Genomic DNA, 27,694 nt, shown 5'->3' with positions numbered 1-27,694 from the left:
TTTTAAAGAGTGATAAAAAGAGAATTTTTAAAGCAGCAAGAGAAAAAAGAAAACAGTTTACATACAAGGGAAATCCCATAAGGACATCAGCTGATCTTTTCGTGGAAATTTTGCAGGTCAGAAGGTAGTATTCAAAGTGCTGAAAGAAAAAAAGCCTACAACCACGAAAACTATCCAGCAAGGATATCATTCAGAACAGAAGGAGAGACAGTTTCCCAGACAAACAAAAGTTAAAGGAACTCATCACCACTAAAACAGCCTTACAAGAAATGTTAAAGGGGATTCTTTGAATGGAAAGAACATAAGCAGGAATAAGAAAAGTAGGAAGCACAAAAGCAGTAAAATTAAGAATATATGTAAAAATTAGTCAAGGGATTCACAAAATAAAAGGATGTAAAGTATGACACCATATACCTAAAATGTGTGAGGGAGAGGAATAAAAAAATTAGTGCTTTTGGAATGAGTTCAAACTTAAGTGACCATTAATGTAATATAGACTGCTATATGCATAAGATGTTATTTGTAAATTTAATGGTAACCACAAATCAAAAACCAGTAATAGATATGAAAACAAAACAAAACAAAACAAAACAAAACCAGAAAGGAACCCAAGTATATCACTAAAGAAAGGCAGCAAACCATGAGAGGAGAACAAGAACAGAGAACTACAAAAAACAACCATAAAAGAAGTAACAAAATGGCAATAACTACACACCTATCAATAATTACTTTGAACGTAAATGGACTAAACACTCCAATCAAAAATGTAGGGTGACAGGACTGATAAAAAAGCAAGACCCATCTATGCACTGCCTGCAACAGACTCATTTCAGACCTAAAGACACATGCAGATTAAAAGTGAAAGGATGGAAGAGCATTTAGCATGCAAATGAAGTGAATAAAAAGGCAGAGTAGCAACACTAATATGAAATAGATTTTAAAACAAAGACTATAACAAGAGACAAAGACACTATATAATCATAATACAAACAATCCAACAAGAAGATACAGCAAATGCAAGTATTTATGCACCCAACATGGGAGCACCCAAATACATAAAGCAGATAATAACAAACATAAAAGAAGTAACTGATAATAATACAATAAGAGTAGGGGACTTTAAAACCCCACTTACATTAATGGGTAGATCATCCAAATAGAAAATCAACAAGAAAACAGTGGGTTTGAATGACACACTGGAACCAGATATACTGAACATATATATTCAGAACATTCCATCCTAAAACAGTGGAACACACATCCTTTCAAGTATATATGGTACATTCTCCAGAATAGATCACATGTGAAGCCACAAAACAAGTCTGAACAAATTCAAAAAGATCGAAGTCATACCATCCATCCTTTCTGACCACATGCTATAAAATTAGATATCAACCACAAGAAAAAATCTGGAAAGAATACAAACACATGTAGGTTAAATAACATGCTACTAAACACTGAATAGGTAAACTGAGAAATCAAAGATTAAATGAAAAAATAAAGGGAGACAAATGAAAATGAAAACACAATGGTCTAAAATCTTTGGGATGCAGCAAGATCAGTTCGAAGAGGGAACTTTATAGCAATACAGGCCTACCTGAAGAAGAAAGAAAAATCTCAAATAACAACCTAAACTTATACCTAAAGTAGCTAGAAAAAGAACAACAAACAAAACCCCAAAACAGCAGAAAGAAGGAAATAAAGATTAGAGCAGAAATAAATGATATAGAAACTAAAAAAATAAAATAATAAGAATAAGCATAATAACAGAACAAATCAATGAAATCAGTGGCTTTTTTTTTAAAGATCAATTAAAAGATCAATTTGATCTTTTTAAAAGATCAAAATTTATCAATGACATTGATAAATTTTTAGCCAGAATCGTTAAAAGAGAGGACTCAAATCAACAAAACAGAAATGAAACAGGAGAAATAACTGACACGACAGAAATACAAAGAATTATAAGAGGATATTGTAAAATATACCAACAAATTTAGACAACTTAGAAGAAATGGATAAATTCCTAAGAACATATAACCTCCCAAAACTGAATCAGAAAGAAACAGAAAATTTGAACAAACCAATTACCAGCAATGAAATTGAATCAGTTATCAAAAAACTCCCAACAAATGAAAGTCCAGGACCAGATGGTTTCACAGGTGAATTTTACCAAACATTCAAAGAAGAGTTAATACTTATTCTGAAATTATCACAAAAAATTAAAAAGGAAGTAAAGCTTCCAAATTAATCCTATGAGGCCATCATTACCCTGATACCAAAACCAAATAAAGATACTACAAAAAAAGAGAATGACAGGCCAATATCTCTGATGAACATAGATGCAAAAATCCTCAAAAAAAGAGCAAACTGATTCCAACAATACATTAAAAAAAAATCCTTCACCACGATCAAGTAGGATTTATTCCAGGATGCAAGTGCAGTTCAATATCTGTAAATCAACCAATGTGATACATCACATCATAAGAGAAAGGATAAAAGCCATGTGATCATTTTAATAGATGCAGAAAAAGCATTTGACAAAGTACAACCTCCATTCATGATAAAAACCCTTAATAAACTAGGGTTAGAGGGAATGTACCTCAACATAATAAAGGCCATATATGAAAAACGTACAGCTAACTCATACTCAATGGTGAAATACTGAGAGCTTTTCCCCTAAGATCAGGAACAAAACAAGAATGTTCACTCTCACTACTTTTATTCAACATAGTAGTGGAAGTCCTAGCCACAGCAATCAGACAACAAAAAGAAATAAAAGGCATCCAAATAGGCAAGAAAGGAGTAAAACTTTCACTATTTGCAGATGACATGATACTATGTATAGAAAACCCTAAAGACTCCACCAAAAAATTACTAGAACAGATAAATGAATTCAATAAAGTCACAGGATACAAAATCAGTATACAGAAGTCCGTTGCATTTCTATGCACTAATTATGAAATTGCAGAAAGAGAAATTAAGAAAACAGTCATATTTAAACTGCACCCAAAATAATAAAATACCTAGGAATAAACTTAACCAAGGAGGTGAAGAACCTTTACTATGAAAACTATAAAACACTGATGAAAGAAATTGAAGACGACACAAACAAAAGGAAAGATATTCCATGCTCATGGATTGGGAGAACAAATACTGTTACAATTTTGATACTACCCAAAGCATTCTATAAATTTAATGCAATCTCTATCAAAATATCAACAGCATTTTTCACAGAACTAGAACAATCCTAAAATTTGTATGAAACCACAAAATATCCTGCATAGCCAAAGCAATCTTGAAATAGAAGAACAAAATTTATCATAACCTCACATTACAAGTTATATTACAAAGCTGTAATAATCAAAACAGTGTGGTACTGGCACAAAACTAGACACATAGATCAATGGAACAGGACAGAAAGCCCAGAAATAAACCCATGATTGTAAGATCACTTAATCCTCAACAAAGGAGGCAAGAATTTGCAATGGGAAAAAGACAGTCTCTTATTAAACAAATGGTGCTTGGAAGACTGGATAGCTACATGCAAAAGGATGAAACTGGACCACTTTCTTATACCATTCACAAAAATAAACTAAAAATGGACTGAGGACCTAAAAGTGAAACCTGAAACATAAAAATCTTTGAAGACAGCACAGGTAGTAATTTCTCTGACACTGGCCATAGCAACATTTTTCTAGTTATGTCTCTTGAGGCAAGGGAAACAAAATAAAAAATAAACCAGTGGGACTACATCAAAACTAAAAGCTTCTGCCTAGCAAAGGAAACAATAAAACTAAAAGATAGGCTACCAAATGGGAGAAGATATTGGCAAAAGACATATCCAATAAAGAGTTAGTATACAAAATATATAAAAAAAAACTTAACACAGCTCAACACCAAAAAACTAAATAATCCAATTAAAAATAAGCAGAAGACATGAACAGACATTTCTCCTAAAGAAGATATACAGATGGGCAAAAGACACATGAGAAGATGGTCAACATCAGAGAAATGCAAATCAAGACTAAATGGATATTACCTCACACATGTCAGAATGGCTAAAATCAAAAACACAAGAAACAAGTGTTGTTAAGGGTATGGAGAAAAAGGAACCTTCTTGCACCGTTGGTGGAAATGCAAACTGGTGCAGTCATTGTGAAAAATAGTATGGAGATTCCTCAAAAAATTAAAAATAGAATTACTATATGATCTAATAATTCTACTATAGGGCATTTACCCAAAGTTTATGAAAACACTAATTTGAAAAGATACAGGCACCTTCATGTTTATTGCAACATTATTTACAATTGCTAAGGTATGGAAGCATCCCAGGTTTCTGTTGATAGATGAATGGATAAAGAAGATGTTGTGTATATATACACAATGGAATATTACTCAAACATAAGAAAGAATTAAATCTTGCCATTTGTAACACCATGGATGGATCTAGAGGGTATGTATAATGTTAAGTGAAATAAGTCAGTCAGAGAAAGACAACACCATATGGTTTCACTCATCTGTAATTTAAGAAAGAAAACAAAGAAAAAAAGAAAAAAGGCACAAAGGAAAAAAAAAGACTCTTCATTATAGAGAACAAACTGATGGTTACCAGAGGAGAGGTGCATAGTGGGATGGGAGAAATAGGTGGTGGGCTTTAAGAGTATACTTATTGTGATAAACACCGAGGAATGTACAGAATCACTTGTTGAATCACTGTATTGTACACCTAAAACTAATATAATACTCCAGGTTAATTATACTAAAATCAAAATTAAAAAAACAAAAAGCAAGACACAAACTGAATTATTAAAACTGTATTTATGTTGTCTTAAGATACAGCTGCATTTTGAAGAGACACTCTGTCAACCCCACAACTGTAGAGTGTGGTGGAAAGGAAGAGGCATATTACATTCACTAATAGGATTATGTGGTCCTTGTATTTATAAAGAGTTTTTGTACTTTTCTACATTCTCTGTGTGTAAACTTACACAGAAGATGTTTTCTTTCTATTTTCTCCAATTGCTTCCTGCCACAGGTTGGTGGAAAATAGTAAATATTTATTAAAGTTGATATTAAGCTAGATATTTATATTCTCTTCCAAAGATCATTTCTTTATCTTTAAATACTGGAAATTTGAAAGTAGTATGCATTTTTTTTTTCAATGTTTTTCTGTATATCCAATTCTACTAATTTGTTTACTTTGTCTTTCATCATGAGAGGATAAATGAATTCTTAAATATAGTGCTGGGAAATGTTTAAAGGGTGGCTCTCCTGTTTGGGGAGGTAAACTGTGTTTTGTAGCAGTTTTTAATTTCTATGATATACATGACATAAATATTCTTACTATGGCTCATTTCAAACTATCAACACAATGACACTGAACACAGAATTGGGAAAAGAAGCACACAGCTGTCTCTTGCGAGCTGTTGCTAACCAACTCCAGCATATTCCTAGCTTAAATATTTTTTTATTTTTATTTTTTATTTTTTAAAGATTTTATTTATTTATTTGAGAGAGAGAGAGTGAGAGAGAGAGAGCACATGAGAGAGGGGAGGGTCAGAGGGAGAAGCAGACTCCCTGCTGAGCAGGGAGCCCGATGTGGGACTTGATCCCGGGACTCCGGGATCATGACCTGAGCCGAAGGCAGTCGCTTAACCAACTGAGCCACCCAGGTGCCCTAAATATTTTTTTAAGTAGGAAATTCTGTATTCTACTTTTTGTTCCTCTCTCCAGAAAAGTATTAGCATGAAAATAAAGTATACTTCATAGAACATTCATAATTTTTTTCATTATTTAGTGTGAAATGTCAATCTTTTCTGAATATTTTCAAGATAATTTTATTATTTCCATGTTAGTAAAAGTATATAAAGTAATGGTTTTATATAATCACAGAAATAAAGAAATTAATTCTAAAAGAAAATATACAGAAGGCCAAAATTGAGAGTAGCCTGTATCATGGCTACAATATTTGTTTAACTTTTGTGCCCAGTACTATACATTTACAGGTAGAAACAACACTTATTTGTAGCTTATAATATGTCAGAAATTTATCATAACTTACACCATTCAATCACCTCAAAAATATTTGATGGAAATGTCCCCATCTTACACGTGAGGAAACTGAAGCATAGCAGGGTTCCTAATTTGCCCAAGATCATAATCAGTTGTTATTTAAAACCAAATTTCAAAGGTGTCAAAATCTATCCTTTTCCCATTTTGTTTCTATAATTAGTTGCCCTTAATAAATACTTCTGAATGTTGTGTAAAGCTGTACATATTTCTAGATGGAAGAAAACAAAGGAATCACTCTGTATAAACTTAAAATACAGAAGAGAAGAGACATATGTGGACAGAAAACTGAACTTTATCTTGAAGGCTTGGGTTTCTCAAGCTTAAATAATGTATTTAGGACCCAATGATCGACAATTCAGTGTGAGAGAACAGAAGTCCTTAGACAATGGGAACCATGGGATTTTAAAGAGAGAAAATAGTCTGTGCATAAAGAACCGACTGCAATGTGAAAGGCTCAGGGAGATGAGTTATGAGACATGCAGTGGTCAAAGAAAGAGACTAAACTATGGCAGAACCATGGAGGTAAAAGGATGAGATTAGATCAAAAAATATTTGGAAGGTATAACTGATAGGATATGCCTTGATTTCATGTCAAGGGTGAGACAGAGTTATAGATGCTATTGTTTGGGGTAGTACAAACACTGGAAGTTGCTGTAATTTCGCTGCTTGACAGCTATCTGTCTCCTTTCTCCAGAGAATTGCTCTTGACTGAGGATAAAAAAGGCTGAGTCCCTTGCTTTAAAGTAGGAAAACTGAGATTCAGTTTATGCTTCTGTATCAGGCCAATCCTTTATTTGAGGACACAGCCTAGTGTTTCCCCTTTCCTTATCCGCTTTATTTTTCCCTTGTATTCCCCCAAGAAATAATCACATTTGAATTCTTGTTCCAAACTCTATTCCAAGGGAAAATGGTTTATAACAGGCATTAAGGATATCTTAATTTTATGACTGAGGGAAGTGAAGGTATTATTTGCACTGTGATAGCTGTATTCTGTTCTCAACATTTTAGTTCCAATCCTTTAGTCTCCAGGCTTTCCTGCAGGATAGAGTGAGACTTTAAAAGAGAGTTACCTAAAATAAACCCTGTTAATGGGTTTGCAATTCAGTTTCCCAAATTCTTTGTGTTTTAATTAAAGATGATTAAGAACTCTATTACCCACAAATGTAAATATTTAACATGTAAATAAATGAAGTATTATGATATGAATGGGCTTGAAACTGCGTTATAATCTAAGTATTTTTCTTATACCCAATGCAAGGTTTTCCTTATCATGAATCAACACAAAATAGATGGCCTAGTTGTCTAGTTTTTTTTTCTCCTACCTCCCACCAAAAAAAAGTTGAGGTAGATAATACAGACTATTTTGTTTTTAACACACAAGACATAAGTCTTTCATAAGCATTTATAGATAGTGACTTTATAAAGAGAATTTTCTTATATTTCTTTAAATTTTCTATATTTTGAAAACTTTATTTCATAATGTCTCTTTTTTAGTTTTAAGGAAAACAGGTGTTTACAAATACATATGATTATGCTTAGTGAAAGATTACTGAAACTATATCTTTAGTTTTAAGGAAAATAAGTGTTTACAAATATATATGATTATGCTTAGTGAAAGATTACTGAAACTATATCTTAGTTTTCATGGCTACATTAGTGTGTTGAGAGCAGAAATTTTCATATGCTTAAAGGTTTGCCTTGGCTGCAACTTGATTGTGAATTTGTATTTATTATCTGCATGAAAGGTTTGTAAAACCCTCTCTGATCGTCTTATGTATAGAACATTAACTTCCTCAAAACATTAAACATCAAAAGGACTGGACAATTTTGTTATGCTCTAAGAGGAAGAACCCACTTTTCTTTCTGAGTTAAGAACCCAAACAACTTAATTAAAGGTGATCCCATTTTGTCCAGCCCGCATTTGTCAGTTAGAAACTTTATGCTGTTTTAATGCTAATATCCAATGGCGTTCTATATATATTTACATATTACTCACCTAGAAAGTATATGCTTATTTGGTCAAATATTTAGTTAATTAGTTCCAGTAAATGAAATTATATTAATTTTATATTATTTTGTTAACTATAAAGTAAAATCTCTTGGGAAAGACTTTCTTGGAGACAAGATAATCCTGTTTTCTCCATTTCAGTTTGTGGTATTCACTGTGATATTCAAATCAGAAATGTGGGAGTCATCTTTTAGTCTTCCTTCTTCCTTACCTTGAAACATGGAATATAGTATCCATTGCTAAGCACTAATTATTCATCTTCCAAAATATATCTTGACTCTATATACCTTCTCTTTATCTCTACTGCTAATACTCCAGCTTGAGCCACTATCATTGCTCAAATGATAGTGACTGTGACAGTAGCTCTGTAATTAATTAGCTTCCTCTCTTGCATTATCTAGTCCCATTTTTTTCCTACATAACAGCTAAGGGGTTACTTTTATTGAAACTACATTGAGTATTTTTAGTTTCCTGTTTATAAATTTTCAATTTACACTACTCATACTACTCTGAATAATTTGGAAATCTTAGCACAGGTGCTAAGGAAACATCTGTCCCATTCCTTGCTCCTAGCTTCTGGTGACTGCTGGAAATTCTTGGCATTCCTTGGATTGTCCTCCAAGAATAAGATTCATTTATTTCACTCCAGCTTCATCGGCTGTCTCTGTTCTTATAGTACACCATAATCTTTTCACTAGGTGTTCACCCTGCCCAGAATGCTCTTTCCCCAGACTTTCTTGTGTAACCTTACCCATACTTCAGGCCCTAGCTTGAATTTAGTCCTCTCACAAGTGAGAATGCCCTTATCAATATAAAAATTTGCTTTTTATTATATCTTCAACTATCATAGCACCTAGGTTATGTCCTTATAGGAGTTTGAACTTTTGGAATTTTTTGTTATTTGTTTATTGGTTATTTTTCCCATTAGTCTGTACAATTCTTGAGAGTAGAAAATATGTATTTTCAAATACTTCTCTATCTCCAGTGCCTAGCAGAGTGCCCGTTATAAAATACCCAACAAATGTATGCTAAATGAGTGAATGGCTGAAAGAATGAAGTTTCTCAGTTATTGAGAAAAAAATTCAATATACTTTCCTGACAAATGTGCATTTATTTTCAGACACATTAACTGCAGCTAGAAATTTACTTGAAACATTTTATTAAGTTACTAAAGTGACTTTCACTGTTGCTCTCACCATAGTTTGTTCCAGTTTTTGGTAAAAAAAATGTAAATCTAGAAAAACTTGGGCCTTACATATAATTATCTCTCAGAACTCATATACCTCTTCTGCTGTCAGAATATTTCCTTGGCCCCAGAGTTGTGCTGCACTGTCACATTTCAATAATGGGTGTCATAATTTTGCATGTTGCATAATCCAGCCTGAAATCAACCTTAGGGGACAGCAAAAAAAAATTGAGAAGCTAGCCTTATCAACACTTAAACATTGCTATTCGTCTTAGAAAGTAAGAATAAACCTCTTAGAAGAATAATGTTTTATCAGGAATGAGAAATAAACCCATTTCTTGACAATAGAAAATCTTACCTAGTTGTGCTATTTAAGTCAGTCATTTAAAGTTATTTGCCAAGCTCTCAGCAAAAACATTCTTTAACTTAATGTTAGTTACTGTAAGAATAGGAAGTTTGATAAATATGTAGTTAAACAGTCACAGGAGTAAAACAAATGCTATGCTGAGGGAAAGAGTGTTAAGTCCAAAAATCTCTATTTCTTGACATTTCCTTGTGTATATAAAACTTCTTGCTGATAGAGTTAAACTTTTTTTTTTTCAATTGAGCTAAATGAATAAAAACAATGGGTGTTTAAAGAGTCAGAGGGTGGGACGCCTGGGTGGCTCAGTTGGTTAAGCGTCTGCCTTCAGCTCAGGTCATGATCTCAGGGTCCTGGGATGGAGACCCACACTGGGCTCCTTGCTCAGCAGGGAGCCTGCTTCTCCCTCTGCCTGCAGCTCCCCCTGCTTGTGCTCTCTCTCTCTCTCTCTCTCTCTCTGACATAATGAATAAATAAAACCTAAAAAAAGAAAAAAGACTCAGAGGGTAAAACAAAGCAGGTGGAACTTTAATACCTAAGGGATGTGTAATTCATAATTTACACATTTTTGTGTCAAATTTTGAAAGTCCTATAGATTTATTTATTTAATATTTTACTCAGATTGACTCTGTAGCATTTCTGTAGGATGATGATGATGTAAGCAAATGCAGTTTTGCCTTTTCTCTATGATCAGCTTATTCTCAGAACTAACCATCCTTTTAAATATCACTTGAGACTAAAAAGAAGTAACACAGAATACAAGGTAGCACCAACTCTCTAGCTGAATTCCATTGTCTGTATAATTTTTAATCGTATTGTAGGATTCTTTGCGCTGTTATCAAGGGACTGCAAACTCAAATAGCAATGTACTTCATTATTCTATGACCATTTCCTGACCTGAGAACTACTAGTATTTACATTACTTGATGTCTGATGCAATATATACTGATTTAAAAATTATGTCAGGTGCTAGCCAGCCTCTAAGAGGCCTAAAGATCTCTACCTCCTGATGCTCATTCCTTTGTGTTGTCCCCTCTTACACAGTGTCAGCCTTGGCTTATATGACCAACAAAATATGGTAGAAGGAATTGTATGTTACCTCTGCCATTATGGCTTCACTCTCTCACTTTTCTTTTTCTCTCTTTAACCCCTTGCTCTAGGAAGCTTCCTAGAGCAGCTGCCATGTTCTGGGGTAAGTCCATGTACTAAGGCACTGAGACTTCCTGCTAATAGGTGAGATGAAAGTGTAAGCTTGGAAGAAGATCCTCTAGCACTAGTTGGGCCTTCAGATGACTGCAGCCTTGAACAATATCTGCATTTCAGCTTCATGAGCGACCCTGAACTAAAGCCATTTAACTAAGACACTTTCAAATTCCTAAGGCACAGAAATTATGCGATAATAAATGTTTGTTATTTTAAGACAATAAATTTTGGGGCATTCTCATACACAATAGATAACAAATACATGTACATAGCCATCTATATCAGCTTATGTTTAAAAATAGAATAATCATGATTTGGAATAAGAAGCAATTGCAAAAAGTTCATGAACTAATTATACAAATATTGTTAAAGATTTAGAGGAAACAGGACCTAACTTCAATTAACTTGATCCAATTAATTTGTCAGGCAAACTGAATTAAATAAAATGGCTTTTATTATGTTAAAAGCTTTAAATGTGATAATATATGGAGAACTGTCAAGGATGATTTCAGTAGGGGTTAGGAGTTATAAATAAATTCCTAATTATGAATCATAATTTATAATATTCCAATTTTTGAATCAGTACCTTTAATTTTAAAACAATATGCCTGTTATGGGAGAGAAATAAAATATTCTTAAGATGTTCCAATGAGTTTATATTTCAATTATTCTAAAACGTTATATTCAGGACCCAATTTTCCTACTTATGGGTACAGAATAGCAATTTGTAAATATTTTTTAAAATATAAGTATTATATGCAGGTAAAAACTAAAGCTAACAAAAATATAAAAACTACTAATAACCTGTATTTAGATTATATGGCAGATATTAATATGCTTTTTTATTTAGTTTGATGTAAGTAAAATTATGCCATAACATGTAAATTAAGCAATAATTATGTTTCTATATAAAATAAATAATGAGTTTGGTGAGGTGCTATCTTTGTTTCTGGTTTATATAAAAAATAATACCATTTGAAGAAAAATGTAATATTTGGGGAAATTCTAGTAAATGTTGATAATATGAAGGATCATTGCTGTATTTTATAGTAGAAAATTTCTCCTTATCCCTTATCCCATTTCAAAGTTGCATTGTTTAATGAGAACTATGAAGGTTCTGGATACACAGAAAAATAAATATAATCAGACAGTTAGTTAAAAAGAAGCTCCAGAGTGTAAACTAAAATTTATGAATTTTTTCAAGTCTCCAATATTTTCTGTATCTATATAAGACCGATGCTAAGTCACCGTCGGAAAATTTTCATGAAAGAGAATATGAAAAGTCAAAGGAACAGTGAAGCACTCAGGCCTAGAAACTGCTGAGAAACTATTACCATCACCAGGTCTGAAGTGATAAATCTAGGGAGTAGTTAATTAATCCAAAACAAAAGTACAGGGGCGGGGAGGAGGGAGGACATACAGAACAGAAAAACATACCAACTTCCTGTCCACTCAGGAGAGAGAAAGCCTGGAAAATAACACCCAGTCTCTTCCTTTGCCCTTTCCCCCCCTCTCTTGCAAGTGTATGCCTTGGGCCAAAAATGCAAGAGCAACCCAGAAGTCAAGAAGCCCAATGATGCTGTTTGTGAAGATGGTATCTCCCAGGGCACAAAGAAGTGTGAAGAATGAAGGCTGGATCTGGAGGGGATAATGAGAAATAAGCAGCACATCTGCAGTCACTGGTGAAAATTTGTGATATCTGGGGCACCTGGGGGGCTCAGTCCTTGAGCGTCTGCCTTCGGCTCAGGTCATGATCCCAGGGTCCTGGGATCGAGCCCCACATCGGGCTCCCTGCTCAGCGGGAAGCCTGCTTCTCCCTCTCCCACTCCCCCTGCTTGTGTGTCTCTTTCTGTCAAATAAATAAATAAAATCTTAAAAAAAATAAAGTTTGTGATATTCAATAAGCTTTCTAGGGCAGAAAATTATTCTATTCTTTTGAGAATGGTAACAATTAACAGCAATGTTTCAAGCAAGAGGGGCTGTGTGGTTTTTCAGTTAATGACAAAATCCAACTGACAACATTCTATATTCCTTATTAACCATAACCTTTTCCTTGCCCCGCCTTTTCTTAGTTTTCTACCATATATACTGTGTGCAATTAAACACAACCCTTTACTGAATATGTTATTATTCTGTTCTTTGTTAGTAATTATAGTGGATACCCTGTCATTAGGCAAAAAGGCAGGCTGTTAATGATCTAATTCTAATTACTCAGTATGCTGGTCATGTCACTGATTAATTCTGTCACCCTGCTACCTATGCAATTAATAAAATGATACTGAATAAATACACCAGATGTTGAGTTGTGATTCTGAATATCCATGTATTATCAAAGTATTTCAAGCACTCCTAAATTTTGAAAAAAATAGACTTTTAGTTGTTAATATTTCAAATATTTTTATTCCATTTTATATTTATGCTAAGTCCAAAAATAACGATATTTCAAATGGTTAGAAGTTTATTTTATTTTATATTACCACACTCTTGATTACCTTGGCTACTTTTTTCCTATTAACGATGTCAGTTACTTGAAGGCAAGACCTGTTTTTAATTTGTTTATTTATTTGTTTATTTGTTTTGGATCTCTGTAACCTAAAACAGTGCCTGGCACATAATAATCTCGTAATAAATATTTTTATGAATGAATGTATTATATTTCATGGTATGTCTCCTCTTAAGAATTGAAACATCCTGAGTAATTCTAGCTATCATGTTGTGACAAAAACATGATCTTTTATTTGCTACAGTGAAATTCAGGGGAGATAAAGATTGAAACATAGATAATTATTGACAGATACTTACTGTTATTAACTTTCTATTAAAAGATTAAAACATTCCCCTAATCACTTCTAAAATCTGTGTTTCTGTACAATATTTGTCACATATTAATATCTGTCTAACGTAAAATTTCTTTAAACAGTGCTATTTTACTTTATTATTATTATTATTATTATTAACCACATATACATTCTTGTATTGCTTTTCACATGGAATTTTTTTTTAAGTTGAAATATCTGGAGGATATGGATACTGGTGTCAATTGTCTAGGGAAGAATTTCTCAGGCACAACACTGAAAATAAAACTTTCAACTTTTGGCATCTGAGAGAAAAATCCAACTACTCTTGGGTTCATGACTTATCAGGTACAGACTTTTGAGGATTTATTAAGAAATGCTGGAAGGTTTTCAAGTAGTAAAGATTAAGGTGAAAATTTCTACAACAGGGCAACTCAGAAGTTGAGTGAGCACAGGCACCTGATCCTGAGAAAGTTAGCTAAATCTGTGCTGTCTTGTGGAGGCCAACATGAAATGAAAGTCCTATTTAATATTCATCCTTACCCCAGCTATGATAGGACAGGATCTTCTGCACAAAATGTTACTCTTTTTCTTAGAAGACAACACGACTGTTAACAGTTACTAAAAGGCAAGGCGCCTGGGTGGCTCAGTTGGTTAAGCATCTGACTCTTGATTTCTGCTCAGGTCATGATCTCAAGGTCATGGAATCAAGCCCTAGATCAGTCTCCATGCTCAGCAGGGAGTCTGCTTGAGAGTCTCTCCCTCTCCCTCTGCCCCTACCCCTGCTTGCACTCTCTCTCTCAACTAAATAAATAAATCTTTAAAAAAATATTTAATAAAAGGCAAGAAATCACCGAGAAAAAAAGATAACTTTAGGAAAAATAATGGTGCTTTCAGTTTCATTCTCCTTATATTGGTGATCTGGGAAGATCAAGGTTTGATCGCATCAAGGAAAGTGCATCAACAAAATTGATTAATTGATCAATTTAAATTTTAAAAATATTCTCATGGACATCAAACCTAGAAGAAAAGGAGGAGGAGGACCCTCAAGGAGGAGCCCACACTGCAGAAATCTACATAATTTGAGATTCTCTCCACATTACTTGCTTTTTCTTCTCCACCCAACTAAACATAGATCATTCTCAGGTTATTATGTATTTATGCTTCTTAACTTTTCTCTATTGACTGCCTTGGAACCTTCTTTTGTATTTATGGCTTACTCAGGTTCTATCTCTAGCCCTAACCCTTCTCTGATGGATTATTTCCCATTGGATTGATGATTTGGATATTCAGATTATAATCTGACTCTACTTCTTTATCCCCCAGACTCAGTATCCAAATCTGTAAAATTAACAAATTTGGTTACCTGTAATTTCTTCCCAAGTGAACCAACCCTGCTTAAGGTGTTTAGTTCATCCAAAGAGATAGGAAGTTGACCTCTCAAGAGTGCTTGTATTAAAAACTGAGGACATCAGATTCAGGACTCCTTTGACCAAAAATTTGTCAATAGTAATTTATTCTAGAAATAATATAAGTGTTTCTGGTGAACTTCTAACCTGCTTTTCAGTGAAATGGAACTACTGCAATCTCAAAGAATAACTAAACACCAAAGTTTAATTTCTAGTTCATTGAACATGAGCTTAGCAAGAGCTACTATTTGAGTATCTACAATTATACCGTCCCCTGCTCATTACAGAGTAAAGTACTTGAACATCTGACAGGCCTATTAAAGGAAATGAATAACCCTGAGAATTTACCTTTGGTTCAAAATTAGGATTTCTAGAAATACAACTCTTCCCTATTTCATTTATTATTTTTTCTGGCAGAATCTAATGATCAACCCTCCAATTTTGTTGATGCCAAGACCACTAATAAATAGAAGAAAGAAATGAGCAAACAAAATAAATCAGTTTTAACTTTTAAATGTTGCTCTGCTTTTAAAGTTTCACTTAAACTCAGTTCAATCCCATTCTGTAGAGATCTTTTCTAATACGTGAGACCTATGTATCTGACTTGTTTAGAAATGTGTCTATTGAATTAATCTTATTTTTCAAGTATTAATTTGGGCAAGCTAAAAGAATAATAACATTTAAGATCTACTATAGCATTCCTATCTAAGACAAATTATTTTCTTCCACACTATGTCTGATGTTTATAATTGGGGTCCTATGAGTTTTCTAGGAAAGGAAAAAGTCTTTCACTTATTTGGAGAAATGCAGCATTTGTGATTAAGATTAAAAGTGTCCTTCTCTTTGGTCTGGTATGACTCTATTAAGATAAGAGTTCTAGATATACTGCACTTAAATTAGGATGAGCTTTGGTTTTAAGAATTTCAGTATAAAAGATCTGGCTCTTGTTAAGTTTGCATATTTAAAATATCATGAAAATAAGTACCTGTATAGTGAGGTAATACCATGGGAGCTGGGACTCCTATGTTTTAATATTCATTTTGAATGTAACCAAATTATATCATCTCATATATATTTTCAAAGCTTTCTGGATTTGTTACTCACTGTAACAGTAAAAAATTGGGACTAATTCCTCATGACTGGATTTAGTGCCCTTATAAAAGAATTCTCAGAGAGATCCCATGCCTCTACCCTCATATAAGGACACACAGAAAAGACAACTGTCCATGAACCACAAAGCTAGCTCTCATTAGAAACCAAATCTACAGGCACCTTGATATTTGATTTTCCAGACTCCAGAACTATAAGAAATAAATGTTTGTTGTTTATAAAACAGTCTGTGGTATTTGTTACAGCAATCTGAATGGACTAAGACAGAAATTATATGCAATTTAATTATAAAATAGCAAGTTAATTGTAGGAAAATACTTTTTAAATTAAGAAAAAAGGATGAGAATAAAAATCATCACTGATCCTAAATAGAAAGCCACTGCCTCCAGACTGATTTTTGGAATTGCAGTTTATCTGTCTGCGTTTCTCACTTTCTCTTTAGAAGAATGGAATTCTGTACATATCTTATGGAAACCTAATATATTATAAATTTAACTATACATAATAACAATAAATCTAACTCTACATCTAAGGGTTTGAAAGTATAATTCTATCAGTTGCTCATTGTTAGCATTTGGGTCTCACCCTTTTATTTTTATATACTAAACAATGCTCTGACAATAATTTTGTAGCTAAACATATTCTTATGTCTCCTTTTTTTTTTTAATTTGCAAAAGCTGGAGGAAAATGTTTGTAAATATTACACCCCATGATATATATTGTTTGAGTGCTTTCCAGAAAGTTTCCTTCATCAGGGTATGGGAAGAATAATATTTCATAAATTTTGCTATTTTTACATACAAGGGATATTTTTAATTTCAATAAAAATTTTCTATTTTTCATTTTGAAATTATTTTATTTTGAGAGAGAGAGAGAGTGGGGGGAGGGCAGAGGGAGAGGGAGAGAGAATCTTAAGCAGGTTCAATGCTCAGTGTGGAGGCAAGTGCGGGGCTCAGTCTCATGACCCTAAGATCATGACCTGAGCTGAAATCAAGTGTCGGATGCTTAATCAACTGAGCCACCAAGGCACCACAAAATAATTTTACATTCATAAATGTTTGCAAAGATAGCTTAGACAGGTCCCATGTATTCTTCAATGTTTTCCCCAATGGTTCCAACTTATATAATTCTAGTATAATATAAAATCTGGGAAATTAATATTATTATAATTTGTGTGTACAGCTTTATGCCCTTTTATCACATATATATAAATTTGTATAATCATGCCCATAATCGGGCACCTGGATGGCTCAGTCAGTTAAGCATCTGCCTTCAGCTCAGGTCATGATCCCAGGGTCCTCTCTGCACCTCCCCCACTGATCATGTGTGCGTCCTCTCTCTCTCTCTCTCTCTCCCTCTTCCCCTCCCCCACTGCTCATGCACGCTCTCTCTCTCTCTCTCTCTCTCTCAAATAAAGAAATAAAATCTTCTTAAAAAATTTTTGTGGCTGTAATCAAGATACAGCATTACTCCATCACCAAAAAGATCTACCTTGTGTTACTCATTTATAGTCATGTCCATGCCCCATCCCTCCACCATCCTAGCAGCCACTAATCTGTTTCCCAACTCTATAATTTTTTCACTTCGATAATAATATAAAAATATAATCATATAGTATGTGTCCTTTGAGACTGGCTTTTCTCACTTGGCATAATGTACTTAAGATCTATCCAAATTTGCACGTATTAATAGCCCAAACTCCTACTTTTTAAAATTCTCAGTAGTATCTCATTGTATGGATGTTTCCAGTTTGTTTCATCTGTTGATAGCTTTTGATTGACTACAGTTCTTTTTTTTAATTTTATTTTATTATGTTATGTTAATCACCATACACTACATCATTAGTTTTTGATGTAGTGTTCCATGATTCATTATTTGCGTATAACACCCACTGCTCCATGCAGTATGTGCCCTCTTTAATACCCATCACCAGGCTAACCCATCCCCCTACCCCCTCTCCTCTAGAACCCTCAGTTTGTTTCTCAGAGTCCATAGTGTCTCATGGTTCGGATTGACTACAGTTTTTAGTTATTTCAAATTTGCTATGAAGAATCACATACTAGTTTTCTGTAAATAAGAGATTTGACTACAAAGTTTCAGCATAAATGTTGATTATTCAAACAAGCCCTTTTCTAATACCTCAATCTAAAAACTTTCTATGAAATAAAAGCCCAAGAGTACATTTGCTGGGTCATATGGTAGTTACAAAAGCAGTTTTTAAAAGAAAATGCCAAGTTATTTTCCCAGAGTGATTGCACCAATTTACATTCCCACAAGCAATGGGAAGTGATACACTTACTCTGCACTCTTATGCATTTAATACAGCTATTATTATTGTTTTATCCATTTTAATAGATTGTAGTTGTAACACCACTCCAGCCATCTTAAGGGTTAACTTGCTTCAAGTTAACACACTTCCTTCCTTGCTTGCAGAATTAAGGATCTTGATCTGTAACACAATTAATTTGTTTTCTTTGAGATTTGCATACCACTGGCCTTGGGAAATAAAGGACCAGAACCTTCCCAGGCCACAGAGACTAGCAAGTCGGCTTGAAGTCTCTTTAGCTTTCTGATTAGCCCAACAATCCTTCAGCAAAATTTTCTTTTTCTTTTTAAAGTCACACAAATGACTTTAACTGACCACCTTTTTCACGTCTGTAGACCTTGCCCCCCTTTGCAGAAAGAACAGAGTACTCTTGCACAACCACCCTTGGGTACCAAGGAACCAGACCTTCTTGTACAACCTCCAAGTACCAAGATAACTCTGTAGCTGGCATCATTGAGTCTGCACAAAATGTCATAGACCACTGTATTCCCCTAACTGATTAAACCCCTTTAAAAATCTCTGGGCCAGGCAGAAACCTTGGAGCTGGCTTTGGACAAGAGTCTGCCTTCTCCTCAGGTGGCCAGCCTCCTGAATAAAGCTCATATTCCTTTCCAGTCAAAACTCATCTTTTGACTATTGCCCTTTCAAGCAATGGACAGCCAAGCTTGGGTTTCAGTAACATGGTGATAGCTCATTATGGCTTTTATTTGATTTCCAAATAATTGCTTACAATGTTTAACTTTTCATGTGCTTATTGCCCATCTGTACACTTTCTTTGGTGAAACGTGTCTTCATGTCTTTTGCCTATTTTCTTATTTTTTTTCTTTTTTACTGCAGAGTTCATTATATATTGAGAGTTCATTATATATTGAGCTTTGAATCAAAACTCTAATGCACTTAAAGAATATCTAAATAAATGGGGAAATATTCAATGTTTATGGATAGAAAAACTCAATATTGTTAAGATGTCAGTTCTTCCCAACTTAATGTATAGATTCAATGCAATCTCAATAAAAATCCGAGCAAGTTATTTTATGGTTTATTGACAAACTGATTCTAAAGTTTATATAGAGAAGCCAAAAACCCAGAATAGCCACTACAATATTGCAGGAGAAGAACAAGGTTAGAGGACTGACAATTCCCAATTTCAAAACTTACTGTAAAATTATAGTAATCAAGACTGTGGTATTGGCAAGAGAAGAGGCAAATAGATTATTGGAACAGAATAGAGCCCAGAAATAGACCCACGTAAGTACAGTCAACTGATTTTTGACAAAAGACCAAAGGCATTACAATGGAACAAAGACAGTCTTTTCAGCAGATGGTGCTAAAATAACTGGAGAGCTACATTAAAAGAAAAAAAAAACAATATAGACACAAACCTTCCAGTCTTCACAAATTAACTCAAAATTGATAATAGACCTAAATAGAAAATGCAAAATTATAATATCCCAGAAGATAGCATAGGATAAAACCCAGAAGACCTTGATAGAGCAAAGACTTTTCAGATAAAACAGCAGAGGCATGATCCATGAAACAAAAAATTGATAAGCTGGACTACATTAAAAAAGAACAAAACAAAACAAAAAAAAAAAACTTCTGTTCTGAAAGACAGTGCCAAGAGAATAAGAAAACAAATCACAGCCAGGGAAAAAATATTTGCAAAAGATATGTATTATAAAGGACTGTTATCTAAACTATACAAAAAATTCTCAAAACTCAATATAAGGAAATAAACCAATTTAGAAATGGGCCAAAGATCTTAACTGACACCTTACTAAAGAAGATATGTAGATGACAAAATGAACATATAAAAGGATGCTCTACACATCATTTATCAGAAACATACAAATTAAAACAGCAATGGCACTACTATTATACACCTATTAGAACGGCTAAAATTTGGAACATTAGAACAGAAAATGCTATTGATGTTGTAGAACAATCAGAACTCACATACATTAATGGTGAGAATACAAAATGGTACAGCCACTTTGGAAGACAGTTTGGCTGTTTCTTACAAAGCAGAACATACTCTTACCATGATCCAACAATCATACTCCTTGATATTTACTCAAAGGAGTTGGAAACTTACGTCCGCACAAAAGCTTGCACACAGATTTTTTTAGTAGTTTGATTCATAATTTCCCAAACTTGGAAGCAACCAAGATGTTTGGTAGATGAATGGATAAATTGTGATACAACCAATCAATAGAATGTTATTTATCAAAAAGAAAAAAATAAGCTATCAGCCCATGAAAAGATATGGAGCAACTTAAAGTGCATATTTCTAAGTGAAAGAAGTCAATCTGAAAGGCTACATGTTATATGATTCCAAAAATATGGCATTCTGGAAAAGGTAAAAAACTATATAGAGACAATAAAATGATCAGTGATTGTCAGAGGCTGGGGGCTGGAGAAAAGAGGATGAATAAAAGCAGCCAGAGGATCTTGAAGTGAAAATATTTTTTATGATTATACAACGATGGATACAAGTCATTATACAATTGCCTAAAACCACAGAATGTACAACAACAAGGGTGAATCCTAATATAAACTGTGGACTTTAGATGATTATGAAGTGTCAGTGTAAATTCATTAATTGTAATAAATGTACCATTCTGGTGAGGGATACTGATAACGAGTGAGTCTATGCATGTGTGAGGACAAGGAGTATACAGGATCTTTCTTCTTCTCACTTTTGCTGTGAACCTCAAACTGCTCTCAAAAAATAAAATCTTTAGAAAAATGATACTGATTTTTTCTGTCCATCAAATTTACAGTTAATTCAAGTCCACCATATTGAGTATTTCTCAAGTATCTGAAAGAGTCAATGTTCTAAATATACGTAATGTAGCTTCTAATTGAGATACTGAATGAATTTGAATTTTCACTTATTTCTTTGAATCATATCTTGCCCTACTGATTATAGTGCATAATTCAATGAATATTCCTAATTTGTTAAAATCAAACAATATAAATCCCATAGAAGTTTTTCTAATAGAAAAGAGTTTTAACTATTTTTTTAAAGATTTTATTTATTTATTCATGAGAGACAGAGGGAGAGAGAGAGGGAGAGAAAGAGAGAGAGAGAGAGAAGCAGAGGGAGAAGCAGGCTCCCAAGGAGCAGGGAGCCCGATGCCGGACTCGATCCCAGGAACCTGGGATCATGACCTTAGCTGAAGGCAGATGCTCAACCATCTGAGCCACCCAGGCGCCCAAGAGTTTTAACTATTTTAAATGCTGCCTTTCCTTATTCATGTTGGATATGATTCATAGAGAAGATTCTATCACATTTCTTATTAGATTTGAATAATTGAAACTATTTTAATATTGGCAATCTTTATGTTGAATGGATGAATGAATGAATGAATGAATGAATAACAGAATGCTATGCTTCCTAACTTTGTTAATTGCAATAATGGTATTCAGATTTTTCTGGGGGAAAAAAAAGAACACAAAACTTTAGAACATATAAAGACTCCAGTTAGACTGAAAAGAATTGATTTGGTTAAGAGGTGGAGATGGAGAAAGAAAGATATTCTAGGTTGGATAAGAAGAATAGGCAAACCTTTGGGGGAGTATAGAGATCTGCTTGAGTTGACAGGAATTTAAATGTAAAAAAATAAGAAAAACAATGACGGACTTGTGACATAATATGAAATATATATTTGGTTTCTGTTCCATCCTCTTGTTTCTTGCCACATAGCTCCTAAAAACCATGAACTCTTTGATGAATAAATGACTTTCTGTATGCTCATGAAATGACTGGTAGCTGGGGGCTCCAGGATAGCCTCAAGGGAACCAATCAAGTGGTAATGATTAGAGGATAGAAATTTTCAGTCCCACCCCCTTAGCCTTCAGGAAGGGGGTAGGGCCTGAAGACAGAGGAACACCTTTGGCCAATGATTTAAGAAACCATCCTTCCATAATAAAACCTCCATAAAAATCCTAAACTACTGGGTTTGAGGGGGTTTATGGATTGTAAACATGTTGAAGGTACTGGGAGGATAGCCCACCCAGTGAGCACATGGAAACTCTAATCCTTCCCTCCACACTTTGACTTATACATCTCTTCCATCTGGTTACTCTTGAGTTGTATCCTTTTATAATAAACTGGTTATCTAATAAGTAAACCATTTTTTTGAGCTATGTGAACTGTCCCAGCAAATTATCAAACCTGAGGTTGGGATCATAACCTTTCATTTATAGCTATTCAGATGCATAGGCAAAAACCTTGACTTTCAATTGGCATCTGAAATGAGGTGGCATAGTCTTATGTTGATGAACCCTCAACTTGTGGAATCTGACAGCAACTCCAGTAGATAATGTCAGAATTAAATTAAATTATAAGATATCCAATTGGTGTCCACAGGGAGTCAGAGAATTTACTTGATGTGGAAAAATTACCCCTACCCTTGTAATACAGAAGTATTCTTAGAGTAATAGTGTGAGGAAGAAACAACTTCACCTGTAAGTTGGTATCTGAAATCATCTTCAAATTCAAGTAGAAAAGTTCTGACTTGCTGCTGTGGGCTATTATTTAAGTTATAGGGTAGTCATTTATAATTTCTGTCAATTCTGCTATAAACCAAAGTCTTTCAAAATTTTAATCAAGTCCAAATCCACTTAGACTTCTCTCAATATTCTAAATTTTATCTCATCCTTCTAGCTCCCTTCTACTGCATTCTTTGCACTGATTCTCAAGAACTTTTATTATCTTCCCACTGCATTTAGTACAAAATATGACATCTCTAGCATGGCCTTCCAGATCCTACATGATCAAGTCTCTGAGCACCTCTCCAGGCATCTCATAATATCTTCTCACTCTATGATCCAGGAGTCTAGCCATTCTTGAGTTTAGAATGCACCGAGCATTTCCCTCTGGGTTCCTATACACACAATGATCTACCTTTCACTTCACTGACTGGATTTTCTTTCTCCATTTTTCAAGTTTTGTTATATATGTCAGTTTATCAAACAAGCCTTTTCAATTTTCCTGATCCTAGATAGGCCCCTTTTTCTCATAGCATTCTGTCCATTTTCTTCATAGCAGTTATCAGAGCTAGTAATTATATATTTGTTTGGGTAATTATTTGTTTAGAGTATCTCCCCAGTTAACCTGAAATATCAGTGAGGCCATGATCATGTTTGCTTTATGCAGCACGGAACATAGGAGTGAAAAAATAGTTGATGAATAAAACAATGACCCATGTGATGAAATAACATTTTATGAACTTTAGCCTGAGAGAATTGTGTAGGATGTATTAAAAAGGAGGAATCTCCAAGTGATAAAACAGTTGAAAGGCTATGATGAAAGGCATGGTGTGCATTAGCGAAGAGAGTAATATGATGGTAGAGAGGCTAGAGAAACAAAGAATTTAAGGAATATTTAGAAGGGAAAATGAAGATATTTTTATTTAGATATTGGGGTGCAAGAAAATATCAGCATTTTTTAAAAGATTTTATTTGAGAAAGAAAGAGAGAGAAAAAGCATGAGTGGGTGGGGGTGTAGAACAGAGAGAGAGGGATAAGCAGACTCCCTGCTGAGCAGGGAACCTGACCTGGGGCTCGATCCCAGAAAACTGGGATCATGACCTGAGCTGAAGGCAGATGCTTAACAGATTGAGCCATCCAGGCACCCCAACAGTATTTTTTTTTTTAAAGGATTTTATTTATTTATTTATTTGAGAGAGAGAGTGTGTGTGTGAGAGTGCAAGTGCGGTAGGGGCAGAGGGAGAGAATCTCAAGATTCTCTTACTGAGCTTGGAGCCCAACAAGGGTTGGATTCCAGGACCCTGAGATCATGACCTGAGTCAGAACCAGGAGTCAGATGCTCAACCAAGAGCCACCCAGTACCTCAAGAAAATATCTGTATTTCTAACTGTTGTAATACTATTTAGGTATTTCAAGGTATTTTATCATTATTTGTAATTTGTTTTCTATTCTGTTTTCATATTTGTTCACATTTATTTTTTATTCTCTATTCTGCATTTAATTTTCTCTGTGTAGCTTAATTAAAATCAGTGCCTTGGCAAATGATAGTTATTAATAATCCTACAAGACATCAAAATATAAATTACACAAGCAGTTGCATTAGAAGTTTGAGATGTACCAATTATGAATCATTTAGTATTAAGAAAATTTTTATATATTGTGCTATATCTCTAGGATGAAGGTATATTTGTTTGCATCCTAGTTTATGCCTAATTTCCTGGAGTTATTTTAATAGCATCCACTCTTCATTTTTTTCTATCAAAAGTGAGATTGCCCAAATTTGTGTGTATGTGTGTATATGTATGTTTCTCTGTATAAAATCACTAAATTTTCCTAATTATCTTAAGTACATTTTCAGAAATAGACTGAATAGGCCACGGATTTTAGATAGTAGAATCAATCTAAAGTTTACACCCTCTCTCCAATAAAACATGGTTAAATTATGGCCTTTATGTTAAATATGAAATCATTGCTGAGTGAAGGTTTGTATTATATATTTATATTTACATAATTGTGAAATATTTGCAAAGGTATGAATGATGCATCACTATAAATTTTTAATATAGTAACAATGGTGATATTTATTTAACAATATTCTTTTGTGATAGAAACTTGAGTTATTCATATTTTAAGTTTTAAGATTCTTACAAAGCAATAAATCTAAATTCTATTGCAGTGCATATTATATTCAAATGTGATGGGTTTCCTCATGAATAGGTCAACAGGAAAATCTATAGTCAGCCCACAGATGTCAGTATTAAGTTACTGTCAGTGTAAGAAACAAAAATTTGCTTCATGTTGAGCTACTGGCTAACACAATCCGTTTTTAAGTATTTTAATGCTCAATGGAATAAAATATACCTAGTATGCTATTCAAAATACACCCATTATTTTGATTATATTTCTGCAGAATCATAATGTGTATGGCTTTGTTGAAATCATCATAAATGTTTTATATCAAAGAGTTTTTTTGATTTGCATGCTACCTTTAGCTTTCTCTATATATAATAGAGCATGTCAACATTTCTTCCAATCCAAAGCTTCTCCCTTTCTGGTAAGCAGTCCTGCTCTACGTTTCCATAGTGGAATAAGGTGCATAATCTTCCTTGCCCCACCTTGCCCTTCTACCTCTCCTGTCTCATTCACCAAATTGCTTCTCTTGCTTCCAGGATTAGAAAGAAGCATTATTTAGAGTCAAAGGGACAAAAGCCACTAAACTTAGCAAGAGTTGTTTGTGGTCCTCCCTTGACCACTGAAAGCTATTCAGTGCCTTCTGCCACAGTAGGAGTCCAACCAGTGGTTCTTTCTCTCTCAGGTTCTTTCTGTAGAATCTTTGGATACCCACCTGCCCGTTCCCTACTCTGTCCACCCACCTTGGGTCTCTGATCCACACATGGTTACTTCCCTGTCTGGCCATCTTTTTATGACACAACCTCAGCTTCTGAGCTCCAGCATTGTATGTCAGGGATCTGTTCATCCTGAGAAGCAGTCACTTTGTGAAGGATCATGCAAGATTAATCCAGCTATATCCTACTGTGTACATTGGAACATGGAAAACCTTCACTCTTACCAAATTGTTGGTGAAATGCAGCTCACTCTAATGCAGTCTTCTTTTTTCACCTAGATTGGCTAGGGCAGCTTCATCATTTATAATTCAGCTCTAAAAAAAAAAAACAAAAAACCATGTGGCTCTGCTCTGATAGTAGTTAACAAGTTTCTGTAGTTTACAAGAATCTACCTAGAAATAAGATGTACCCTTACTGAAAATCACCTCCTATGACTCAGAAGAGGTCTTTGCTTGGTCTCTTAGCTAGAGGAGGAAAGTACAATCTGTCTTTCCCCAAACAGATGAGTAGAAAAACAACAGAATTGTACTACCTGTAAAAGACAGGAAATTCCTGTTTAAGACTACATCTCTTTTTCAACAATTTCCTTTGTATTATCCAACAACCAATTTCTCTTCTTTTCTTATGTAAATAAGTTGGAACTTATAATGGGCTTAGGGTTACAAAACTGGTTCAGGCCACATTTTATCACATGCTAGGAAAAGGGTCTACAGTACTGTTTAATCATATTTTCATACTTAACTATCACTCTTTGTCCTTGTAGAGATGACTTCAGACAAAACACTGAAAAACGAAAAAAAAATTCGATTTATCTGTTTGTTATATATATTCTTTACTGATAAGCAATTTTTAGCTTCAATATTTAAAATAAATATTTTCTATATAAGTAAATAGTTTAAAATATAACTCCTGTTAATACTGAAAAAATTATCTTGAATAGGTATCTCCATCCTGAATGTTGAATGGCTATAGGTATAAACATTTTAGTTTTCTCTAAGTTTCTCCATTCTGACTGAGATCTGTAATTTGAAGAATATTTTATTATATTTAATAATACCTTGATAAATCTTTATTTGAAGTAATCTATAGGGTCCAGAGGAACAATACACATAAAAGTAATGTTTTTAAATTTATTCAGAGCTATATTAATTAATCTACATGAAAAAGCATAGTCATTACAAAATATCTGTAACCCAATAAATTATGTTCATTTTTTTGGATATGATTTACAGCAATCAGTATAAAATACCTGGGATGGTTAACTTTTCTGTGTCAACTTGAATAGGCGATGGTGTCCAAGTGCTTAGTCAAATAGTAATCTAGCAGCTGCTATGAAGATATTTTTTAGATGTGGTTAACATTTATAATCATTGAGTTTACCCTCAAAGATGTGGATTGGCCTCATCTAATCAGTTGAAGGCCTTGAGAGCAAAAGCCGAGGTTTCCCGGATTAGTTAGTAGGAATTCTGTTTCAAGTCTATAACATAAAAATCCTGCCTGTGTTTCCACAGTCCACCCTATGGATTTTGGACTTGCTAGTACCCACAACTGCATGAGTCATCTCTTAAAATAAATCTCTCTGCATATCTATATCTATCTATATCTGTCTCTCTAGGATATAGATATTTATATGTATATCCTATTAGTCCTGTTTCTCTGGAACACTGATACAATATTTATATCTATTATAAAAGGCTATTATTCCTTTTCTTTATTCCTTTCTTAATTCTGCAATGATCTGAGACAATGTAAACAATAAGTATTTTACTAACATCATGATCATTCTTGTTTTGTTATTGTGGCACAGTGTAACAGTTCTTTTTTCTATTTTTTTAAGGGGATTTTATGATTCATTTAAAATCTAGAAAAATGCATAAACTC

At 33.9% G+C, this 27,694-nt stretch overlaps 1 long non-coding RNA gene across 1 annotated transcript in view; it reads right to left on the bottom strand.

The window, feature by feature from the left end:
- Positions 1-27,694, bottom strand: part of LOC113928376 — a 162,039-nt gene that overhangs the window by 19,535 nt on the left and 114,810 nt on the right. The window contains exons 3-4 of the long non-coding RNA XR_003521893.1: positions 26,556-26,596; positions 26,038-26,127 (exon numbers count right to left, since the gene is read on the bottom strand). This is a non-coding gene — a long non-coding RNA (uncharacterized LOC113928376). The remainder of the gene's footprint in view (positions 1-26,037; positions 26,128-26,555; positions 26,597-27,694) is intronic.

Source organism: Zalophus californianus, chromosome 5, assembly GCF_009762305.2.
Source record: "Zalophus californianus isolate mZalCal1 chromosome 5, mZalCal1.pri.v2, whole genome shotgun sequence".
Lineage (NCBI taxonomy): Eukaryota > Metazoa > Chordata > Mammalia > Carnivora > Otariidae > Zalophus > Zalophus californianus.
The sequence above is the reverse complement of the archived record's forward strand: the minus strand, read 5'-3'. Positions and strand labels throughout refer to the sequence as shown.